The sequence below is a fragment of the Sander lucioperca genome, chromosome 17 (genome assembly GCF_008315115.2).
Source record: "Sander lucioperca isolate FBNREF2018 chromosome 17, SLUC_FBN_1.2, whole genome shotgun sequence".
Lineage (NCBI taxonomy): Eukaryota > Metazoa > Chordata > Actinopteri > Perciformes > Percidae > Sander > Sander lucioperca.
This window is the reverse complement of record NC_050189.1, coordinates 25,612,540-25,632,440: the sequence shown is the minus strand read 5'-3', so window position 1 is coordinate 25,632,440 and position 19,901 is coordinate 25,612,540. Positions and strand designations below refer to the sequence as shown.

Genomic DNA, 19,901 nt, shown 5'->3' with positions numbered 1-19,901 from the left:
GGCAACCTGAGCGCGACAATGTTATCAGTCACTGCTCTACCCCACCACCTTCTCTCCTCCTTTTTCCCCCCTTCTCCACCTCCTCTGCCTGTCTTTTTGTCTTGTCTCTATTGCTTGCTGACTCTGCTGCCCTCCATGTCTCCTTGCCTCTTCTGCTTCTACTTTCAGTCACAAACTATGCGCACACACACACACACACACACACACACACGCACACACAGATCCTGCGTGCCACACATGATTTTGTCCTACCCTCTGCTGTGCTATGTCTCAGAGACACGCTTCCTACTTGCTCTTCTTTTCCACTTCTCCCCCTCCTCTTCATCTCTTACTCTTCCTCTATTAGAGAGCAGATCTAATTTGCAACTAGAGCAGTGCAGTATTGGAGCTTTCTGACACACACATATACACACACACACACACACACACACACACACACACACACACACATATACATACACACACAGGTCAGGTGTAACGGATCTGTCCGCCTAGGGATCGATCTGACCCAGAGAGATGGATAGCACCCTGTCCCATTCATTTACACTCCTCCTTTTGCTCTTTCTTTCTCTCCCAACCTCATCATCCGTGGCTATAGTGTTCCTTGTCTTTCCCATTTAAAGGTCGTAATCATATGTGTAATTGATTTGTACAGGTATAAAGACTATTTGTTAGGGGGGTCACTTTGTATATATACTGAGGTTGGTCTCTTTACGTTCACTTGTTTGGACACAGTGTGTGCTTGCTCAGCTATTGCAGTAGTTTAAATGTTTGGAATTGTGCATAAATAAAATGTGAATCAGCTTTGTTATGCAAATATATTCAAAAGAATTCCACAGCAATATCTACAGCAGTATGTACCACAACATCAAATACAACTTTTCCAATATGGCAACATTGCTACCTCAGCCGAGCCAAACTATCTTGCAATATTTGTCTTTGTTTTGAATTTATGGCATCTTCACTCATCAGGCATCAGGTTTGTAAATTGTAAAAATACACGTCTTCATAATATAGAAAAGAATAAGTTCCCAGAGTCCAAGGTGATGTCTTCAGATTGCTTCTTTTTTTATATTCAGTTTGCCATCATATAAAACAGAATACATTTGCAAATCCTCAAACTTTAGTCAGTTAATCAAGTATCTGGTTTATATACTAGATAATGGATACTACATATCAGATTACCTATCATGTGACACATTGCTGCTTTCAATTTTTTCAGACATTAATGGAACTGCACTACTGGTCAGAAACAGTCTTTGCACATAGTCTGTATGTACACTGGTGTAGAGTATGGTATATAGCTTTTTAATTCAGATTGTATCTTGCAAACAGTTTTCTTTCCCTTATCTTTCCCTGCCTCTTTGGTCTGTTTCCTGTGCTGCTGCGCAACACTTGAATTTCCCCTCTGGGGATCAATAGTCTTATCTTACACATTGTACTGATTCAGCATACAGGTGCAGTACAGTATGTGTGAGTTGACCATCAGCTAGTATCAACACCCAATGTGTATGGTTTGCTCTACCATGCTTGTCGTGTGTGTGTGTGTGTGAATTAATGTGACATTTTCCTGCACTTAGGAAGCATTAAGTTCTCTCGCCCTTAAGAGTTTGCTGAATTAGCTGAATTTGCAATAAGAAGGATACAGACAGATGTGAGCGTGCACACACACACACAGCTGTATAGCAATAAGATCAAAAACCCTTTAGTATCAAGCCTGCTTGATACCTTTTTAGAAAGAAAAGTATAAAGACAATCAGGCAATGGAAGATAGATGATAGAGAGACAATACACAGATGAGGAGAGCACAGAAAGACGACATGAAAAGAGATCAGACAGAGCAGAGGAAATTTGTGTGTGTGTGAGTGAATCCCATCACATCAAAGTACATGTGCATTTGGCTAGGTGTATGTGTTTGCTCCTAGGCATGTGTACTGTACAAGTTTCCACAGCCGCTTAGTTTTTTTTCTTTTGTTTTTTCTTGTGCTCTCTCTATTTTGGGAAACCTATGCTACACTACCTTGTGTGAACCCTCAACCCTCCAGAGAGCAAGAAAACAGGCGGGTGGAGAGCCCAGAAAGGCTGCATGAAGTGAGAGTGAGAACATGAGCTAAAAGCATCTGTGGAAGGAACCACTCAGTGTGTAGCCCCTGTGTTGGAGCAAGACTCAACCTAACCTCACCCTAACTTCTAAAAGTTTCTGTTCAAACACCCACCACAGCCCCAGGAGCATGCTTCTTTTTTTCTTTTTGAATTTCTATTAACAGTTTTTCGGTGAACTGAACGCAAACCCACGCAATTAGGAGGAGCAATCTGTTTGGAAGTATCTTTATTTTCGTAAGGAATACCTATTGCACTTAAAGGCTTAATTCCCTTTTTGGTCTCAGTCTTTAATTCTCTGTGGACTGTTATAAATGCCAGGGCCTTAAATGCCAACCAGAACTGAAGTGTATTCTCTTTAAAATAAAAGGACTGCAGTCTCCTCACAGCAGGGCTACAGTTCTTCTGAAATACTCCACTCAACTAATTCCTTCCAAACCTCTTTTTTTTTGAGAGAAAAAAAAGTGTGTGTGTGTGTGTGTTTTTCATCCTCTCTGGTACGCGCAAATGCCATTAGCCTGTAATTGACTTAGGGAATGTTGCAGTGTTTATAAACAAGGGGATTTGTATTAGCTCTCAAAAGTCACTTATCACAAGCACAGTAATCCACAGATCTGATTGGGAGTGTGAAAAGGTACATCACAAGGCTTTGGTCAAAATCGCTGCCAGCCAGTCACCACAGCATCGTGTGAAGGGGTTAATGTTTGACTAGTCTATATCCACGAAGTTCCACTTCCGGGATTGCTCCGTTGAAGACTGAAATTCCGCCGAATTTCACTCATTTAGGCCGGAAATCCGTTACCTTGGGTTTCCTTTGTGTTGGAATTTTGAACTCCGGTGGATTTCTGAGGACTATGGTTAACTGCTCCTCAGATCTCTGCAGGGTAAATCCAGACAGCTAGCTAGACTGCTCAGAGCTGTCCAATCTGAGTTTTCTGTTGCACGACTAAAACAACTTTTGAACGTACACGTTTCACCAAAACAAGATCCTTCCCGAGGCTTAGCACCGCCCATGACGATTGTGATTGGTTTAAAGAAATGGCAATAAACCAGAGCACGTTTGTCTCCCATCCCGGAATGCTGTGTGGACTAGCCAGACCCTCCTCCACAGTGCTGTGAAGGAGGGTCTGGCCATGCGAGACTAATGTTTGACTACTGGGTGTGGAAAGTTAGAGGTGGGAATGAATGAAATGTTGAGCTTGACAATGTTATTTGACTACCAGTACATTTTGCTGACGTGAGCTCTGCCTCTTTGTTCGATCTGAAAAAATACACACCAGCTCTACTGGCACAAATGCAGGGATCGAATATAGAGTTGAATTCTTTCAATCGCGCTAAGGCTTCCAAGCATGCACTCTTACTCATAATCCAGGCCCTTGATATTAGGTGAGAGCTTGCATACAGAAACAACCGCGAGCATACCAAAACAGTCTTCCCACACAATCATAACTATAGGGAGGCCGACACATACTCTCTCTCTCTCTCTCTCTCTCTCTCTCTCTCTCTCTCTCTCTCTCTCTCTCTCTCTCTCTCTCTCTCTCTAGGCAAGAAACAAAAGAACTCCCACATAGCCTCTTCGTGCGGCAGTCGTGTGTACTGTAAGCCCACTCATCCTTTTGATACTATCAGTCCTCTGTCGTATTCTGTCCTATTTAGCCATCCAGAGTATAGAAAGCACGGGGAGAGGGGTACAACAGATATGGAAACGGACAACAAAGGAGGGACGCAGAAAGCGGCTAACTGCAGTGAGAGGGAGAGACAAAATGAGAAGAAAATGGGTGAAGAGTGCACAAGATGGTGGAGGGGGGTGTCTGCGTGTGGAAGGGGAGAGGGAGTGTAAAATTGTAGAGAAATGAAACCCAGTGCGAAGAGCTGAGAATGAGTGGAACAGAAGGAAGATGGAAAGAGAGGGATGAAGAGTCACTGTGTATGAATGTGTGCCGTTAAGCGGATGGGCAGAGAAATATGTAAAGGCGATAAACGGGTGAAGGCCGCCATCCATCACTGTCGGAGAGAGGGATGAGGGAGGGGAGAGTGGATTTGATTAGGGAAAGGGAGAGCTGTGTTAAAAGTGAGTTAGCAAGGCATCACCCATCATGGTGGTGGAAGATGCAGGAAGACAGCAGTGAGAGGGAGGCGATGGCTGAAGAATGGGAGTGACAAGGTGATGAGGTAAAGGATGAGAAGAGGAAGAAAGAGGTCACAGGTCAAGAGAATGACAGTTAACTTGTAAAGCAATGGCTGGCGATATTTAACACAATGTTGAAACTTTATTGGCACGATTTGGCCATCATAATGGCCTAAAAATGTTTTATTTAACATTAAACTCTTAACAGAGGTCAGAAATTAAGAGTTATGAGTGTCCTAATGAGAAGCTGTGCCATAGTTGAATTTAGATGTTCCTCCATGGCCCTTGTGGAGATGTATGAAGATCAGTAGCTTTTAGACCCAGGTAGCATGTAATCCTAGTCTTTTGTAGAGTGTGTGCTTCTCAAAAAATCTGCAAATGTCAGTCATTAAGTGCGTGATGTGGTGTTATTTTTCAGTCTGTACAGGTATGGGGTACTGATGAAAAAAGCTGACAGAACCCCTGAGGTAAATGGGAGGAGTGAAAGAAGAGAAATGGGAAATCGGAGAAAAGAACTGAAGTGTATTCTCTTTAAAATGAAAGGACTGCAGTCTCCTCACAGCAGGGCTCCCAAAATAATACAGTTCTTCTGAAATACTCCACTCAACTAATTCCTTCCGAACCTCTGTGTTGTTTTTTGAGAGAGAAAAAGAAACTGCGTGCGTGCGCGTGTGTGTGTGTGTGTGCGTGTGTGTGTGTGTGTGTGTGCGTGTGTGTGTGTGTGTGTATCAGCATGTGTATACCCATCTGTATGCACCATCCTCTCTGACTAAATCCTGTTGGAATCCATCCTATTTGGAAGCTTTTGATAATTGTTTCTATTTGTGGAACATTGCACAGTCAGATTTTTAAAATGTTTTTAGTTTTTTACACCTTTGGAAAAATTCCACCCCTGCATCAGTTTAGGAATTAAATGCTTATATAAAATACCTTGTGTTTGTCTCGCTGATGCACATTTCACAGCTCTCGTACAATGGTTGTAAAAATTCCAGTTTTGGTGATTTTCTTCAGTCTGAAAATCAAACGTTTGCTCCTTATGTCCAGAATATTGACTTTTGGAGATATGAGCATTTATTTTGAGGCTGAGTGAAATTGTTGCAGAGCGGTTTTGGCTACAGCACCTTATCTTAAGTAAGAAGTACTTAAAAGTATCTATAATCTTTTAACATGGCAACACTTCAGAGGCCGTAAGCCACTCTGAGTTTGGAGTAAATACATAATAATAATAATAATAATAATAATAATAATAATAATAATAATATTGGTGGAGGCTTTAAAGTTCGGCTTTTTAGAGGCTGCCACACTTCACATCTAGTCTTTATGAACTTGGAAAGCTTTGTTGAAAATCGATTTTTCAAAAGTCCAAAAAGTTGAGAAACCAATGTTACCTTTTGAAGTATGGCTTGTTTAAGAGTGCCAGACCTCCTCTCTCTGATGTGTAGAAATGCAAGATTGCAAGAAGTATTCTGAAAAACCAGGAGGCAGAGTTAACACACTGCTCTGATTTACTACAGGCTGTGAATTGGTGAACCGTGAAGACTTGTGCAATGGTGGACAAGAAAATCTCAAGCAGCGGACCATAGCATTAAGCAGGCCTTGCTCTCGTCTGCCTTATGAGTGCTGTCAAATGTTGTGCTTGATGCCACAGCTCACATCTTTGCCCCCATAGTTGGTGGTTTTGTGCCCCCTGGTACCCCACCACCATTTGTTTGAAATGATTTGAAGACTTGGAGGTCACTAGTGCAATATAGCAGAGTAACGTAAAAGTGCTGTTGAGTAGTTCATCCATTTTCTTGCAAAAAGTATGTGTACCAATGGTGACCAAGTGAGCAGTTGCATGCTCCCTTTGTCTCTTGTTGCATTGTCATGAGTTGATATCTGATATTTAAATGGGCGCTAAATAGTTATTATCATTATGAAGCTAAAATAAGATAAAAAAAAAGACATGAAAATTGCTTGAAACCCCATCTAACTGCTAAAAAAATAAACTAGGCTTTTGCATCTCAGAATCATGTTCCACCATCTCAGCTCAGAAACCTTTCTTAGCAATGTCTGCAACAGTGTTGTGTTCTGTGGCGGCCAATCTCCCACTCCTTGCTGAGGTTTTGTAATTTAGTTTCCTCCCTTTGGAAAGCCTGCATGACTGCACAGCTTGGGGATCAAATTTTCAGGGAGGTAAATTGAATTGGCAAACAGCGGAGGTGACAATGATTTTCTTTGGCACTTCACTGGTCTTCACATGATCTGCTATGAATTTCTCATTTGAATTTGTAAGTATCCACTCTCTAGTCTTTGCCTGCTTTAAGATGAGTATTTGTCCATATTTATAAGCATACTGGCACAGGCTGGTGTTGTTGTGGTGGGCATCAAGGTTATTTATCTTGTAATGCCAATGTCACTCCTACTGCAAAGTTGGATCTCAGCATTATCTGTTTTTAAAGTCCTTCTGTAAACTGTAGCAGAGGTTTCATTCTACACATCTATAACAGTCTTACAGATGGATACAGTTGAGCAGCCAAAATGATGGGAACAGCTAAGCAAATGAGGGACAGTGCTGAAAAAGCTCTGGCAGCACTGTTACACTGCCTTTTTACTTGGAGGGGAGTCATTTTTCATTGGTGGTCATATTGGTGCCAGTGAGGCGGCTCAATACTGCTCTGTTTTGATGCTCCCTTACTCCAGATGGCAATAGACCAGTTGCATCTGATTAAATTGCACACTAACATGGTTTAAGATGGGGGCTGATAAAACCTATAATTAATAGCTGACAGTCTTTGTGTTTGCCACATGCTCATCTTTTGATGCCGATTCTATATTGGTGCTGAATGCGATGTGAAAATTAATGTAGGCATGGTGTATGAATTGGATTCCTCTATATAGACGCAAGCGTTTCTTTTTAAAGCAACTATAATCTGTGTTTTTACAACAGTGTATCAAATGAAAATGTGAAAGGGGTTGCTCGTAGTTATCGCCTGAATCTGTAGCTCCCCTTGGCTTTTTAGAGCTTTATAGATAGTTTCAGCTCGTTGTTTTGCACCATTTTCAGCCGCAGCAGGCTGCTGTAAAGCTCAGCGCCAATCAGCACTCAATTGCTCTTAATATTTTAACGGGCTTTTTCTTTGATCGGGTGCAAATGATCGGGTGCAAAAATGCCACCAAAACAGTTGCTTCCCGAGACCATTTTACAAAGCCACCATCTCTGCATCTGGAATTTAGCGACGCCCAAGACAATTGGGATTTGTTTAAAGAAATGCAAACAACCCCAAGCGTTTTTTTTTCTCTCTTCCTAACCTAGAATATATCTGTGGTGTAGCCAGACTCTACTCCACAATGCGAGACTACAGTAGCAGCTAAGGAGCTTGACATTTCCCTCACGAGTTGGGAGAGGTTATTACAGCATTATTATAGCAGGTTATTACGGATTTGTGTGGACTACTCTAGTCAGACTTCAAAGGAAACCACTATGGACTTGATCCCAGTCATGTCAATTCCACCTGTAAGAGTTTGGAGTCTGTCCCACTGTCTGCATCAGCATGTTTTAAACTGTGTCTGATTGTAAAATGAATGCTGCTTAAATTTTGTAATTATGTTCCTGTCCTGTTAAATGTGATAGTGCCATAGCCTGTGGTTTTGGGCCTAATTCCAAACACTTGCAGTATGAAGCATCTTATCTATTTGAGTCTAGTCTCATTAGATATTCTTATGCAGTTTGATGCTTTAGGATTTGTGTCAGTTGTATGTGAAGGGGGGTGGTTATGCGCATTGGTGCTTGCAGTCATCGACGGGTCACCCTAGAGAAACTCTTTAATTTAAACTCCTTCAGTTTCTAATCCTAATTTTCTCCACACAGCTACACATTCTCACTCTCAAACTTGCACACACTTACAGTTCTTCTTACACCCACAAATTTGCCTTTGCATGATACGCATTATCACAAGTGTTGCAAAACAACTGACCTGCCACTCACCCTGAAAATAATGCGCTTGCAGTTTTCTCTGTGCCTCTCCTCCTCTGTTCATCCCTTCTGTCCCTCTCATCCCTCCTTGATCTTCGTCTCTGTGTCTTTCTCACTTAACCTTTCTGTCCCTACATCATTTCTTTCTATCCTTGTGTTTCTCATTTCTCTATGCTCTCATCTCCTTGCGGTCTCTCAATTGCATTTTTTGTCCCTTTTCATTCTCCCATATCAGCCTTTTCCGGCAACCCTGCCATATTTTCAGAGAGCTTGCATGCACCTGTGTATGTTTACATAGCTGAGGCTAATCAACAAAAAAATTGCAATCCGCCACAAACACTGGTTGAACAAGCGACACATAAACACAGCACTTGTGAGCTGTCAACACCTCCCGCCCAATCAGAAACCCTGCGGCGTGAGTTACATGGGCCCTGATTGGCTGGCACGACAGTAAGCAGCGTGACAAAAAGTGTTTGTGTGCGAGCGTGTATGTATTTATGTATGTGCAAGTGGCAGTTTGATGATTCAGCAGGGCTCCTAGCTTTCTAAGGCGAAATCCTGAGCAAGAGAACAATTACCCAATCAGCACTCTGCATCCAGCGCAATGACATGCCAACCGGGCCTTTAAATCACAGCGATAGATGTATTGACACACGCACACACACACACACACACACACACACACACACAATGAGCCTGCGGGGGCAACTGGTTTCTTTTGAGTTGTATTACTGCATCTCATATTCTAATGCTTAGCAGTGCTGATAGAGGCAGGAATGCTCCGTGCTTCGCTGTCAGACTTCGACTATACTGTATGTTGCCGACTAAGTACAAGCCGGTTTTTCTTCTGACAGTCATCACCCACGCTGTATTCTGCATCATGATTCACTTGAGCATCTACAACCTGCTGCATCTGTTGAGCCTAGTTGTAATGCAGACAAACACCTGCAAGTTTGCAGACTTACAGAAGTGTTGATTTGGATGCTAGTATGCAGCTGTGGGAGAGGTGTTGCCAACATGCATTACAAACCATCTTTGTAAACTGTTGGATTTGAACAGTCAAATGTTCAGAAACTCACCATTAAAGGTTTTTTATACACTTTCAAACATCTCCTCTCCTTAAATCCATAAAATCAATCGATCGTAGAGGAGTAATCGTAACATAATATCAGTTAGTGGACTGACAGGTTACTTAACCCATTTTACCTGTCAGTGTGGAACATCATATTGGTCATATGTCAACTTTTTCATGATTTTCTGACATTTTATTGACTCAGAAAACATCAACTGATCAATTAATAATGAAGCTAATCATAGTTGCAGTCTCAGTGTGATAAATGCCACCCATCTGCTCCTCCATCAAGATTAAAACAAAGCCATTCCATCGTGCAAAGCTGAACGCGTTGTAGATCACGGCCGTCGGTGAGCACCTTTCTGATGGTATTGAACACATCAAAGTTATGTGTGTAAATACATACCCTCTTTTCCCTCTCCAGAGGTTTTTTTTTTTTTTTTTTCCCCCAAAGCAGAATTAGCAAGTTAGCCAGATAACTTTAAAAATTACTTTTTCTTAGCAAATCTCAGTCTGCACAGCTGAATAACAATTCTAAAACAAATATTCAAACTAGTTTTGTAGATTTATATCGGTATTACCAAGAGCATGGAATAATCTTTTACAGATATGTGGGTAACTTCCTGATCCTGACGTGTGAAATTCCCAGCAAGGGCTCATGGGTCTTTTAAATCATTGTCGGATATTGGTATTTCCTAAACCTGCAGATACCTCCACCTGCATCTCTTGTCTCATCCCTCGTTTCTTCATCATGCTCTCCATTCCTCTAATCCCCGCTAGTCGACACACACACACACACACACACACACACACACACACACACACACACACATACACACACACACACACACACACACACGGCGCTCCCCCATTTCTATCTCCCTCCCCAAAACCATCCGTCTGTCTCCAGCGGTTGCCGTGGTTACAGTTTGTTCTGCTCATCAGGCGCATGCTGTGACTAAACAGACTGTCAACAGTTTAATTACTCATCCTCTCATCCCTTCATCTTTCCATACTCCTGTACTACGCGTTTGCTTGTCGCTTCCACCTCTTAGTCACTCCTCTCTGACAACTCTTTATCTCTCCTCATCATTTTCTCATCCTTTTAACATTCAGTCACATTACAGTTTCATTCCATTCATTCATCCATCCATCTCTCTTTTCCTCGCCCTCAGTGTGCCAGTTTTTTATTAGTGTAGTTTTCTTTTTCCGACATTGTTATTCCTCCATTCCCTTATCCCCACCACCCTTTTATCATCCACCTCTCAAATGTCATCACTCTGCTTTTCATTCTTCATTACTCAGTCTCTCTCCATCCTCTGAGTGTTCCTCCCTATCTTAAACAGCCAGTCTTGTAATTACTCCTCTTTCATCACGCTATCGTCCCATACCTCTCTGTCCGTCATCTACCATTTGGTTCCTTAGCTGTTGACAGCGGGCTGACGTCTCACCCTTTGATCCTCCCTCTCTTCCATAACAGCCCAGCCTTTCACTTCTCTCTCTCTCTCTGCACCATTTCTCATCTATTCATCCATCAAGTGCTACCTTCCTGACATTGACCGCTTCTCCCTTGTTTCAGGTTTTTTCCGAATCTTCCACTTCTCGCCTTGATTGAAAGCTTGTTAAATCAAAACGGTGTGTGACAACTTGCATCTATCATTCATCATCGTCTTTGATGTCTTTTCATGTGTCCATCTTCCTCGGTTTCAAGTAATTGTCCTTAATCCCTGCAGCTATTGCACTTGGTATTTGGTGGGTCACTGCTTTTTGAACACTTCATCAGTCTGTCCCTTTCATCTTCTTCCTTTTGACTTTTCATTCCTTAATTGACCGTTCCCAAAACCCTTCCCTCGAACAGCTAATAGCCAATCATATCTTAGCAACCGTAACTAGGCGAAGCAGGTCTGTCAAGCTTTGGCTTTCTCTGTATGTTGAAGCTGTGAACATGGGTCTCTAGTATGTGGGGAATAAACATTTTAGGTTGTAGCTTATTTCATTAGTGAGTTTGAAGTCTGAGGGATTTTAGATATTTAGCTGAGAGTGTCATATTATCAAAGGACCATCTTTTCCTGACAATTACAGGATAACACCAGGCAGGCAGTTACGACACGCCACAAGTAAAAAAAAAAAAAAAAAGCAAGAGTGTAAAGAATGGACTAGAATAACTGCATTTAAAAAAAAAAACCGCCTCTGGGGGCAAAGGCCAATATACAGTGGATATCAGTGCAACGGTGTCAGACTTCTACTTCTGTGCTCCGGATCCGATTAGCAACTTGAGATGTGAGAATGGAGTTGAGGGACAACCTCTCCATGAATGAATATATGCATTTGAATGCAGATAAATAAAATAAAAAAAACAAATCATCATCAGACAATAGCCGATGGGTTCCGAGATTGCATTTGAGCCATTGCGCTCCTCCTCTTTTGCTCTTCACACGCACTGCTTACCTGCATGCAACCAAAGCCCGCTCAATTCGATTGGTCAATACCATTCAGACTACAAAAGGAAACCTGAACCCCTCAGATACCAAACTCTTATCCCGCTGCGTATATATTCTACATTTATATGCTGATAACGGTTTATAGAGATTTGGGTAATAGGAGCGGCTCTGTCCTGCTCTAACGGATGTGGGACGTTTACACTACTGCAACCCCTATCTGAAATAGCATTACGTTTGCCAAACACATTGGTTTGTCCTCAAATGCCTTTTCTCTAAAGTTAAAAATGAAAGCATCTCGTTTGAAAATGGGAACAATAGACTCTAATCTAGTCATCCTCGAGTTTTGCTTGTCCAGCTAGAAACATTAAAAAGTCATCTGGAGAGGAGGTAACGTTAGCTTACAGTAATAAGTTCACTAGCAGCAGCTGATAAATTCTGCCAGTGACAGCTAGAAATGAGAAGCCTGATTTGTCTCCTCCTGTCAGAAATCAAGGAGCCGTTATTTAAAGAACTAAGAATTTTGATGGTTAATTGGCTCACTGTGAACTGTATATGTGCTATGCGAGAACGGAAAGCTTGACAGGCGTAGCAACAGTACAGGAGGGAGGGGGACGAGCAAACATCTGCAATTCATTGATCTGCATTTTATTTTACTCTTTTCAATAAGTGGTCCATTGCCTGCCTTTTTTTTTTTTCTCTCTAGTCCTTCACTCACTTGCCAGTCTGCTCATGTTGGCAGCCTCCAACTTTGAACAGTGTGCATCCCATCTGTTCATGCATCTCCCTAACTGTAGCCTCAGAATGACCGACACCCATGGTGAGCCACACAGAGCATAAACAAGATCATTTAGAGAATGTTCTTTCGTTCTGCCTTTATTTCACTTTTTGAACCATATGACACTTACCTGCTCTGTATTCCTAAGACTACCACTAGCAGGAGAGCAAATCCAATTATAGAATTATGATTTGGTTAATGGATATCAAAAGGCCTCTTTGTGACACTCTTTGTGAACCACTGCCCTGGTTCAAAGCAAGTCAAAACTGCGGTAAAAGATCAACGGAGCAAGTAATGAGCCCTGTCTCAGTGATTTGAAACACTTATTGTTCATAAAAATAGTTTCACATGTGGTGTATTGTTTTTAAGACGGGTCTCTTTTGTTTCCACGGTAATTAATGTTCCTCTAAGGTAGATTTTCACTTTTCCCCCAAGTTGTGCCTCATAATTGGCACGTCTATTACGTGGAAAAGCCCCATGGTACACCAAATTCCCCTTGTAGTTGTATCTCTAAATAGCTCATTACTGCTATTAGTGATCTTTTACGGACTTTTTGGGGTCATGTAAGACTAATTGTAGCCAATGGTGTAACAGTAGAAGGCTAGATAATGATGGCCATCTGTCATTTCTAATTATCTCTTCCTCATCTATCCTATTTTTATCTCCCTACGGTAAATCACCATTCATTTATCATTTTAGCCTTAATGTGGCTCTTTTTAACCTTTTTTATTATCTTGTCACTCATCATTGCAGACTTCTTAAAATTGTGTTTATCTCACTTAATAATCAATCTATCCGTCTTTTGTTTTCTCCTCAATGTCATTTCTTCTTTCAGCTCTTCAAACACTTTCTCAGTCGTTTCTATTATATCATCCTCTGATCCTCTTTGTCCCTCCATTTCTCTAAATCTGTCTCCTTGTGATTCCTCTCTCTTCTTTCTCTTCATCAGTTCACCCTTTCTTTCCTACTTAAGTTAATTTTTTTCCTGTTTTTTTCCATTCGTCTGTCTCTTCTTCCTTGTCACTTGAAGAAGCCGATCACAGCTTCTCACTTCTCCTCTACTTACTGCAATCCTTTTAATCTGACCTCTCTCAGCCCTCCATGCCCATCACTTTGTCGTGTGTCACCCCTCCCTCCCCTTCTCCCCTTTCCATCTCATTTTCTCCTCCCTCTCTTGCACTTTCCCTCTCCTCCCGTCTCCATTTCTTTCTCATCGCCCTCTTATCCTCCCATATATCCACTCAGTCAGTCTGATCTCCTGTGTCAGTGTGCCAAATCTGTGTATGTGTGTGTGCGCGCTCAGACACGGCTTACGTAAAAAGCCTCAGACGAAGGGAGGTTGGAACTGTTCTGTGCCACTGCTGCTGCCACCGCCGCACAAACACACTCAGCCCTGCAGCCACACACTCTTACCATGATACACACATAGACACACACGCGACACGCCAGGTGAGATTACATAAAGACGTGGTGATGAAAGCCAAGCTAAAACGCACCTACTGAGTAATCTGATACAGCAGGACAGCTGTGTGTGTGTGTGTGTGTGTGTGTGTGTGTGTGTGTGTGTGTGTGTGTGTGTGTGTGTGTGTTCTCTCTCTGGCTGACATTTGCCATTTGACATGTTTCTGTTGTTATGAATGCTTTTCTGTTCATTATTTATAGGTGTGTGTGTGTTTGTGTGTGTGTGTGTGTGTGTGTGTGTGTGAGTGAGAGAGAGAGGGAACACGGAGTTCCAGTCCAGTGAGAGATGGTGTTCACCGCATTGATGTGCTCAATGATTCAGCACAGGAGAGCTAACCATGCAAACATAGATTCACCTTTACCGGGCCAATATATGCCAACTGTGTGTGTGTGTGTGTGTGTGTGTTTGAAACTGCATCATCGTTACCTTTTCCGTCTGTGCGGCTCTATAATCCGAATCAGCTCCACATGTTATCCAGGTTTGTGTGTGTGTGTGTGTGTGTGTGTGCGTTTTTGTGTGAGTGTTTAGCACAGATCTCGCCCCAGGTGTTTCTCCTTGTGTTGGGCCAGCGGGAGGGATGCGGGGGGTGGGGGGGGGGATTGTGTGTTTGTGCTGCAACCTGTCCTACTCCCCTTCACACACACACGCCCCCACACACATCAAAAGGAGGCGGATGTAGGTCAGTGTCAGAAAACCAGAGAGTTGCAGAAATTCCAATCCCACAATATCCTCTTAGGCTTCTATAGATGAAGAAAACCTGAAAAATCCGAATTACTTGCTCAATCCTGGTGTGATATTCCAAAAGAGAGATCTCAGTTTGAAAAGAAATCACAAATCCACTTTGCTTTAAATCCTATTTATGGCGTTTTGATATGATTCCCTCATGGCTGTATTCAACTTCTCTCTATAGGCGAAGCAGTTCAATTGGCAGAGAATGGGAATCCTGGAGTTGGCGGCGATCTTCACCTCCCCTCCTCACCCCTCCCTCCTCCTTCCCCCCCTTTCTCTTCCACTCCCTTTCTCCTTCTTTTATTCCTGCCCTCACTCACACAGCCATATGTCTTCTTATTTGTGCATCTGGCTTTCTCTCCTATTGCTTCATTCTTTCACACATTCAGTTTTCCCCCCCTCTTTTCTCTCATCCCTCACTTCCTGGGGGGTGATTTCCAGGGTGTGTCACTGGGGCTTTCTGCACTCTATGCGCTGTGATCTGTGTTTGTTCTCCCACTTTGAGTTAGTTCATTGATGACCTTGGAGTTAGGCGCAGAGAGGGAGGTTTGAGAGTAAGCTGCAGGAATAGCTAGAAACCTGCAACAGAGGAGAAACATGGAGAGTGTGAAGAGAAAGAACTGTGTGCACTGCACATGTGTTCCATTAATGCCTCCTTCCATCACACAAACATTAGATTAAGTCCATTATCACTTTTTTGCCTCCTTTTTCTCTTCCACCCATCTGACCTTCTCTCCCCCCCAGCAATCTACATCCATCCCCCTTTCCACGACTGCTGATGTTGATCATTACCTCCTCCCCATACAGCTTCTTTAAATCCCCCACCTTGCCACCCCTCGTTTTTTTTTTCTTCTCCTCTCTGTCTCCCCCCCCCCCCGTCTCTCACCTGTCTGTCAGATAGAATCAATTGTTCGGAGACCCTCTTCACGTCTCTCAGGAGGCTGCACTGGCTTGTTCTTGCTCACACACCCTCTCATGAGCACCATGCACACACACAATCATGCAGCACGTTCGCGCATGCTTAAACACACCACCACCACTACCACCATGCACACATCCACTAAGTAGTCATGCAGTGATACTTTCCTGCAAGCGCACACAGCCTCTGCATTCCTCTCTCGCTCTCTCTTCTAGTCACACACACACACACACACACACACACACACACACACACACACACACAGTCTAATGAAACAACTGGGCTATTGATCAGCACCATGAATGTCAGACAGTTCTAAAGTCTGCCCCCTCCCTCCCACTCACTAGCCTGTCAATCAAACTCCAAAAGCCAACACCTTTAAGAAGACAATCTCATTATCTTGCTCTAAAGCTGTGCACTCACTCTGTTTGTGTGCGTTTCTTCATGAGTGTGTTCCTCAGAGTGTGCATATATGTACATTAGTGCAGCTGCTACACATGCAGCCTCTCTGCCAGATTTGTTTTTCTTCCTGAATCCAACTGAAAATCCCTCATTTTTTGTTCTTTTCATTCCTGTTTATCTGCTTCTCCTCCTCCGGTGTTCACTTTGCTACTTCAAAAGCACAATACAGCTACTTTGTGTCCTTTTATCCATTTCTTAAGTCTTCCTCTAGTTCTTTCATCCTTACCTAACATGTCTTATTTCCCCTGTTTTGCCCTCCGCTAAATGAAAAGGTGGAATTACTAACCTTGTTTTCCGGATCATTCTACCGTGACTTCTGGAACCGTCACATCTCCCGGTCTCCGCGGTTCTCTCTCTAGCTCAGCTCCGTGGAAAAACACCCATCTCTCTCTCTCTCCTCTCTATCTCTATCTTGCACTGTCTATCCCCCCCTCTCTCTCTCTCTCTCTCTCTCTCTCTCTCTCTCCCCTCGGTCTCGACAGCTGCAGCGCTCTGGCTGCCTCCTCTATCGCTCTTCCGTCAGTCTGTAGGCTGATTGAATTTTAAGTCATGTTAATCCCACAGAACAGGTACTGAATGAAGGAAGGGACACTGCGAAAAAGAAGGGAGAGAGAGAGAAAATAACAATGCAGGGAGTAAGCTGCCTTGTATTTTTAGAAATCTCTCCGTCAGGAAGGTTTTCTCCAGTTTGTTTTGCCTCCACCCAGTCACTTCACTTATCCATTATATCCTCTTTCCTTGATTCTTTTGGCTTTCTCTGTCCTTATCAAGGGGAGAAGAGTGTGTGATTCCCGACGCGGAGCAGAAGAGAGGACTGTGATAGAGAGAGAGAGAGAGCGAGAGAGAGAGAGAGAGAGAGCGAGAGAGAGAGAAAATAGGGAAGATGAGGGATTGGAGACAGAGGAGGGGAGGATGAGAAAAGAAGAGGGTAGACTGATAAAGGAGTACCAATAATGGAGGGCAGTAATAGAAAGTAACCAAGTAAATGTAATCAAGTACAGTTTTTAGTTACTTACTTCTGCATTTTATGCAAATTTACATTATTATAGTGTACTTTTAACTCCTCCATTTATTGGACACCTGGAGATTTTGTGTATAAAACGTATAATTAACAACAAATCTCATAAAACACCAAAACCAACATAAACTCCTTGTGTTCTGCCCGTAGACAAAGCCTGATCTAGTTTATTCCTCTGTACCATAGGTTTTGTACCATTGTTATCCAAAAATTATTATAAACACAGCATTGCACTGGGTGAAATGTTCCTCCATTGTAAAGGGGACTTGAAATTTCTTTTAAATCAGTCCCACATACACTGTCCTTCTGCTGTTGTTACCCACCGGCGCACCAAATGCATATTAATTTGCAGCTGAAAATAGTTCCCAACTAGAATGGCACTCTTAGAGCGCAGACCTCCGCCAAGGCCAATGGTGCGTTCACGTACTCCTTCCTTGGATGGTCCCATTTCGCGATTTCAAAGGTCGTTCTTCCGACTTTGGTGTGTCCATGAGCTTTAAGTCGTAATGTGCAAAAAACATGCGCGCTACAAAGAAGACGTGTTGTATTTGGTTTTCTCAGAGCTTCCAGTGTTTGTGTGACAACGAAGGGCAAAGTGAATGGATCAGGCGAGCTATGAAATCTGATCATGAACTAATTATTCCAACACCACATCAGTGTAGCACGAATGCCAAATCTTGCAATGTTAACAAAAGTGAACAGTAATATGTATTTCTACCCTGTGAATTGGATTCCCTCCGGAATTGAATGGGTTCTTCCTTGGCCCAGGCTGAACGCTTCCACCAAGTTTCAGGAAAATCAGGCCAGTAGTTTTTCCATAATCCTGCTCACAGGCAAACCAACAAACAAACAAACCAACCCGAAAACATAACCACCTTGGTGGAGGCAATAAATACAGTATTTACTCCTGTTTCAGTAAAATTTGCTACAGTGCCTGCTGTTAGCCTTCTTTCAAAAATAAAAATTACTGAGCATTTTAAACATTTGGACCAGTTTTTTAAAGCTGTATATCTGCAGTAGGACCAAATTGGCTTGGGCTTGAGTGCCAAAAACAATGCAGGAAAGTCGTAAAGCATTAAGAAGCAGACAAAAGCATGGTTGGTTTTGGTCTTCACATAGAATCTGTCCACAATGGGGGGAAAAAATCAATAAAGGGTTCAATAATACAACAATGCCATATGTGGTGTTGTACAAACGAAGTGACAAAATTAGTTGTGTAAAAAATGAAAAAGAAAAGACCTTGAGAGTAAATTGGAAATTCCTCTGCACACAGTCAACTAGTGAAGTGGCTGCAAATGCCGTATTTTTGTCTCAAAGAAATGTTAGGCGCAGCCGTTGGAAGCATACAGATTCCAGCTTTATCCCAAAAAAATATATATAATTAGAATTAAACACTCTGTAAGGGGCCATTATGCATATTGAATGATTTTACTTTCACTAAATTTTTGTTATAATACTTTTTTACTTTCACTTGAGTCCAATTTTGAATGCAGACTTTTACTTGTAAAGGATCTGAGTACATCTTAACCACAGATGAAGGGTTGGGGGAAGAGATGGAGGAAGAGGAGGAGATAAAAGTATGCTGATATGATGAAGGGAAGCGAAGCTCTTGGTGCCTCGAGCAACTCTGGGCCAGTCCGGGGAGCAGAGGGGGAGCAACGAGAGATAATTAAGAGAGAGTGAGCACATGAGTGGCGACGTGTGAGGGAGGAGAGGTAAAGAAGAGCAACGAGGCCGAGGATCGCTGGGGCGTAAGGGACATAAGTGAGGGAGAGGGGTTAGTGAGGGATAGAAAGGAGGAGTGGATGGAGTGATAGCATGGCGATAGGAACAAGTGTAGCTGATACGACTTCAAACGGTGGCCGGGTGCTTGATTTCCCCGCTGTGCTGATGGCTGCTGGAAATAGGCGTTAAATAGAAAGTGGCTGTTGGTGCGTGCGTGCGTGCGTGTGTCCCATTACTGAGGCAGAACCTCTAACATTGGAAATATGGGATGTTGGAATTAAGTTGTTTCCAACATTCACATACAGTATGTGCATGCCCATTTTGTCAACACAATCACACACTGGAGATGAAACATCATAAATATGGCAAAGGGAGGGCAAGGACAGAGATTTGGTTGTTTTATGGATGAATTGGTTTTTCATGTTACACAATTTTCACCCAGGAAATCATTGATCTTCTAAATCAATCTGTGCTTCCCTTTTTATTTCTACATTTGAAGCATTCACCTCATCTCACTTTCATGCGTCTCCATGCATCTTTTTAAATTTATTTTTGTCCCTCGCTTTCTCCTTCTTTACTCTCACACTATTTTTTTTCCTGCTGTGGGCCAGTGTAATTTTAACCTAGCAAGCCAGACCTCCCTCAAAGCAAGGTCCAGCAAGGAGAGGTTTGATACATAATTTCACCCGAACATATCCCGTTTACATTGCACAGCTTTATGGCTCGTTGCTTCACAATTAATCAAACCTCGAGTGGTTTGGCACCCAGTCCTCTCGTCAGGGAGAGTGACCTTGCTGATTGAAATAAACTAACATGACCTACTGCTGGGTGATGGATGAAGTGAGTTCACCAGTCAGGAGAAAATCTCATTACCGACTGGCTTGTTAGTTAACATGTAAGGAATGTATCCTCCAGTTGAATTCAGGGCGACTCACAGTCAGTTTACCTGTGAATATCATTGAATGTCTTATCCGAACATGCAGCTATGAATCTATAGAGGAAAGGTTAAAGTTGTTGTGTCCTTAGAACATTTCCTGTGACCGCAGATCAATCATGTTCAAGTGAAGCACACAGGGGAAGATCTATTTCTCCCTAGGACTGAGAACTAAAAGAGA

At 42.6% G+C, this 19,901-nt stretch overlaps 2 protein-coding genes across 3 annotated transcripts in view; one reads left to right on the top strand and one right to left on the bottom strand.

The window, feature by feature from the left end:
* The window catches only part of LOC116039902 (leucine-rich repeat and fibronectin type-III domain-containing protein 4), a 39,894-nt gene extending 23,036 nt beyond the window's left edge, over positions 1-16,858 (bottom strand). The window contains exons 1-2 of the mRNA XM_031285038.2: positions 16,330-16,858; positions 14,360-15,241 (exon numbers count right to left, since the gene is read on the bottom strand). The gene's annotated coding sequence lies outside the window, so the exon portion shown is untranslated. The remainder of the gene's footprint in view (positions 1-14,359; positions 15,242-16,329) is intronic.
* Positions 1-19,901, top strand: part of pcxb (pyruvate carboxylase b) — a 326,753-nt gene that overhangs the window by 217,252 nt on the left and 89,600 nt on the right. The gene's annotated exons all lie outside the window — the stretch shown is intronic.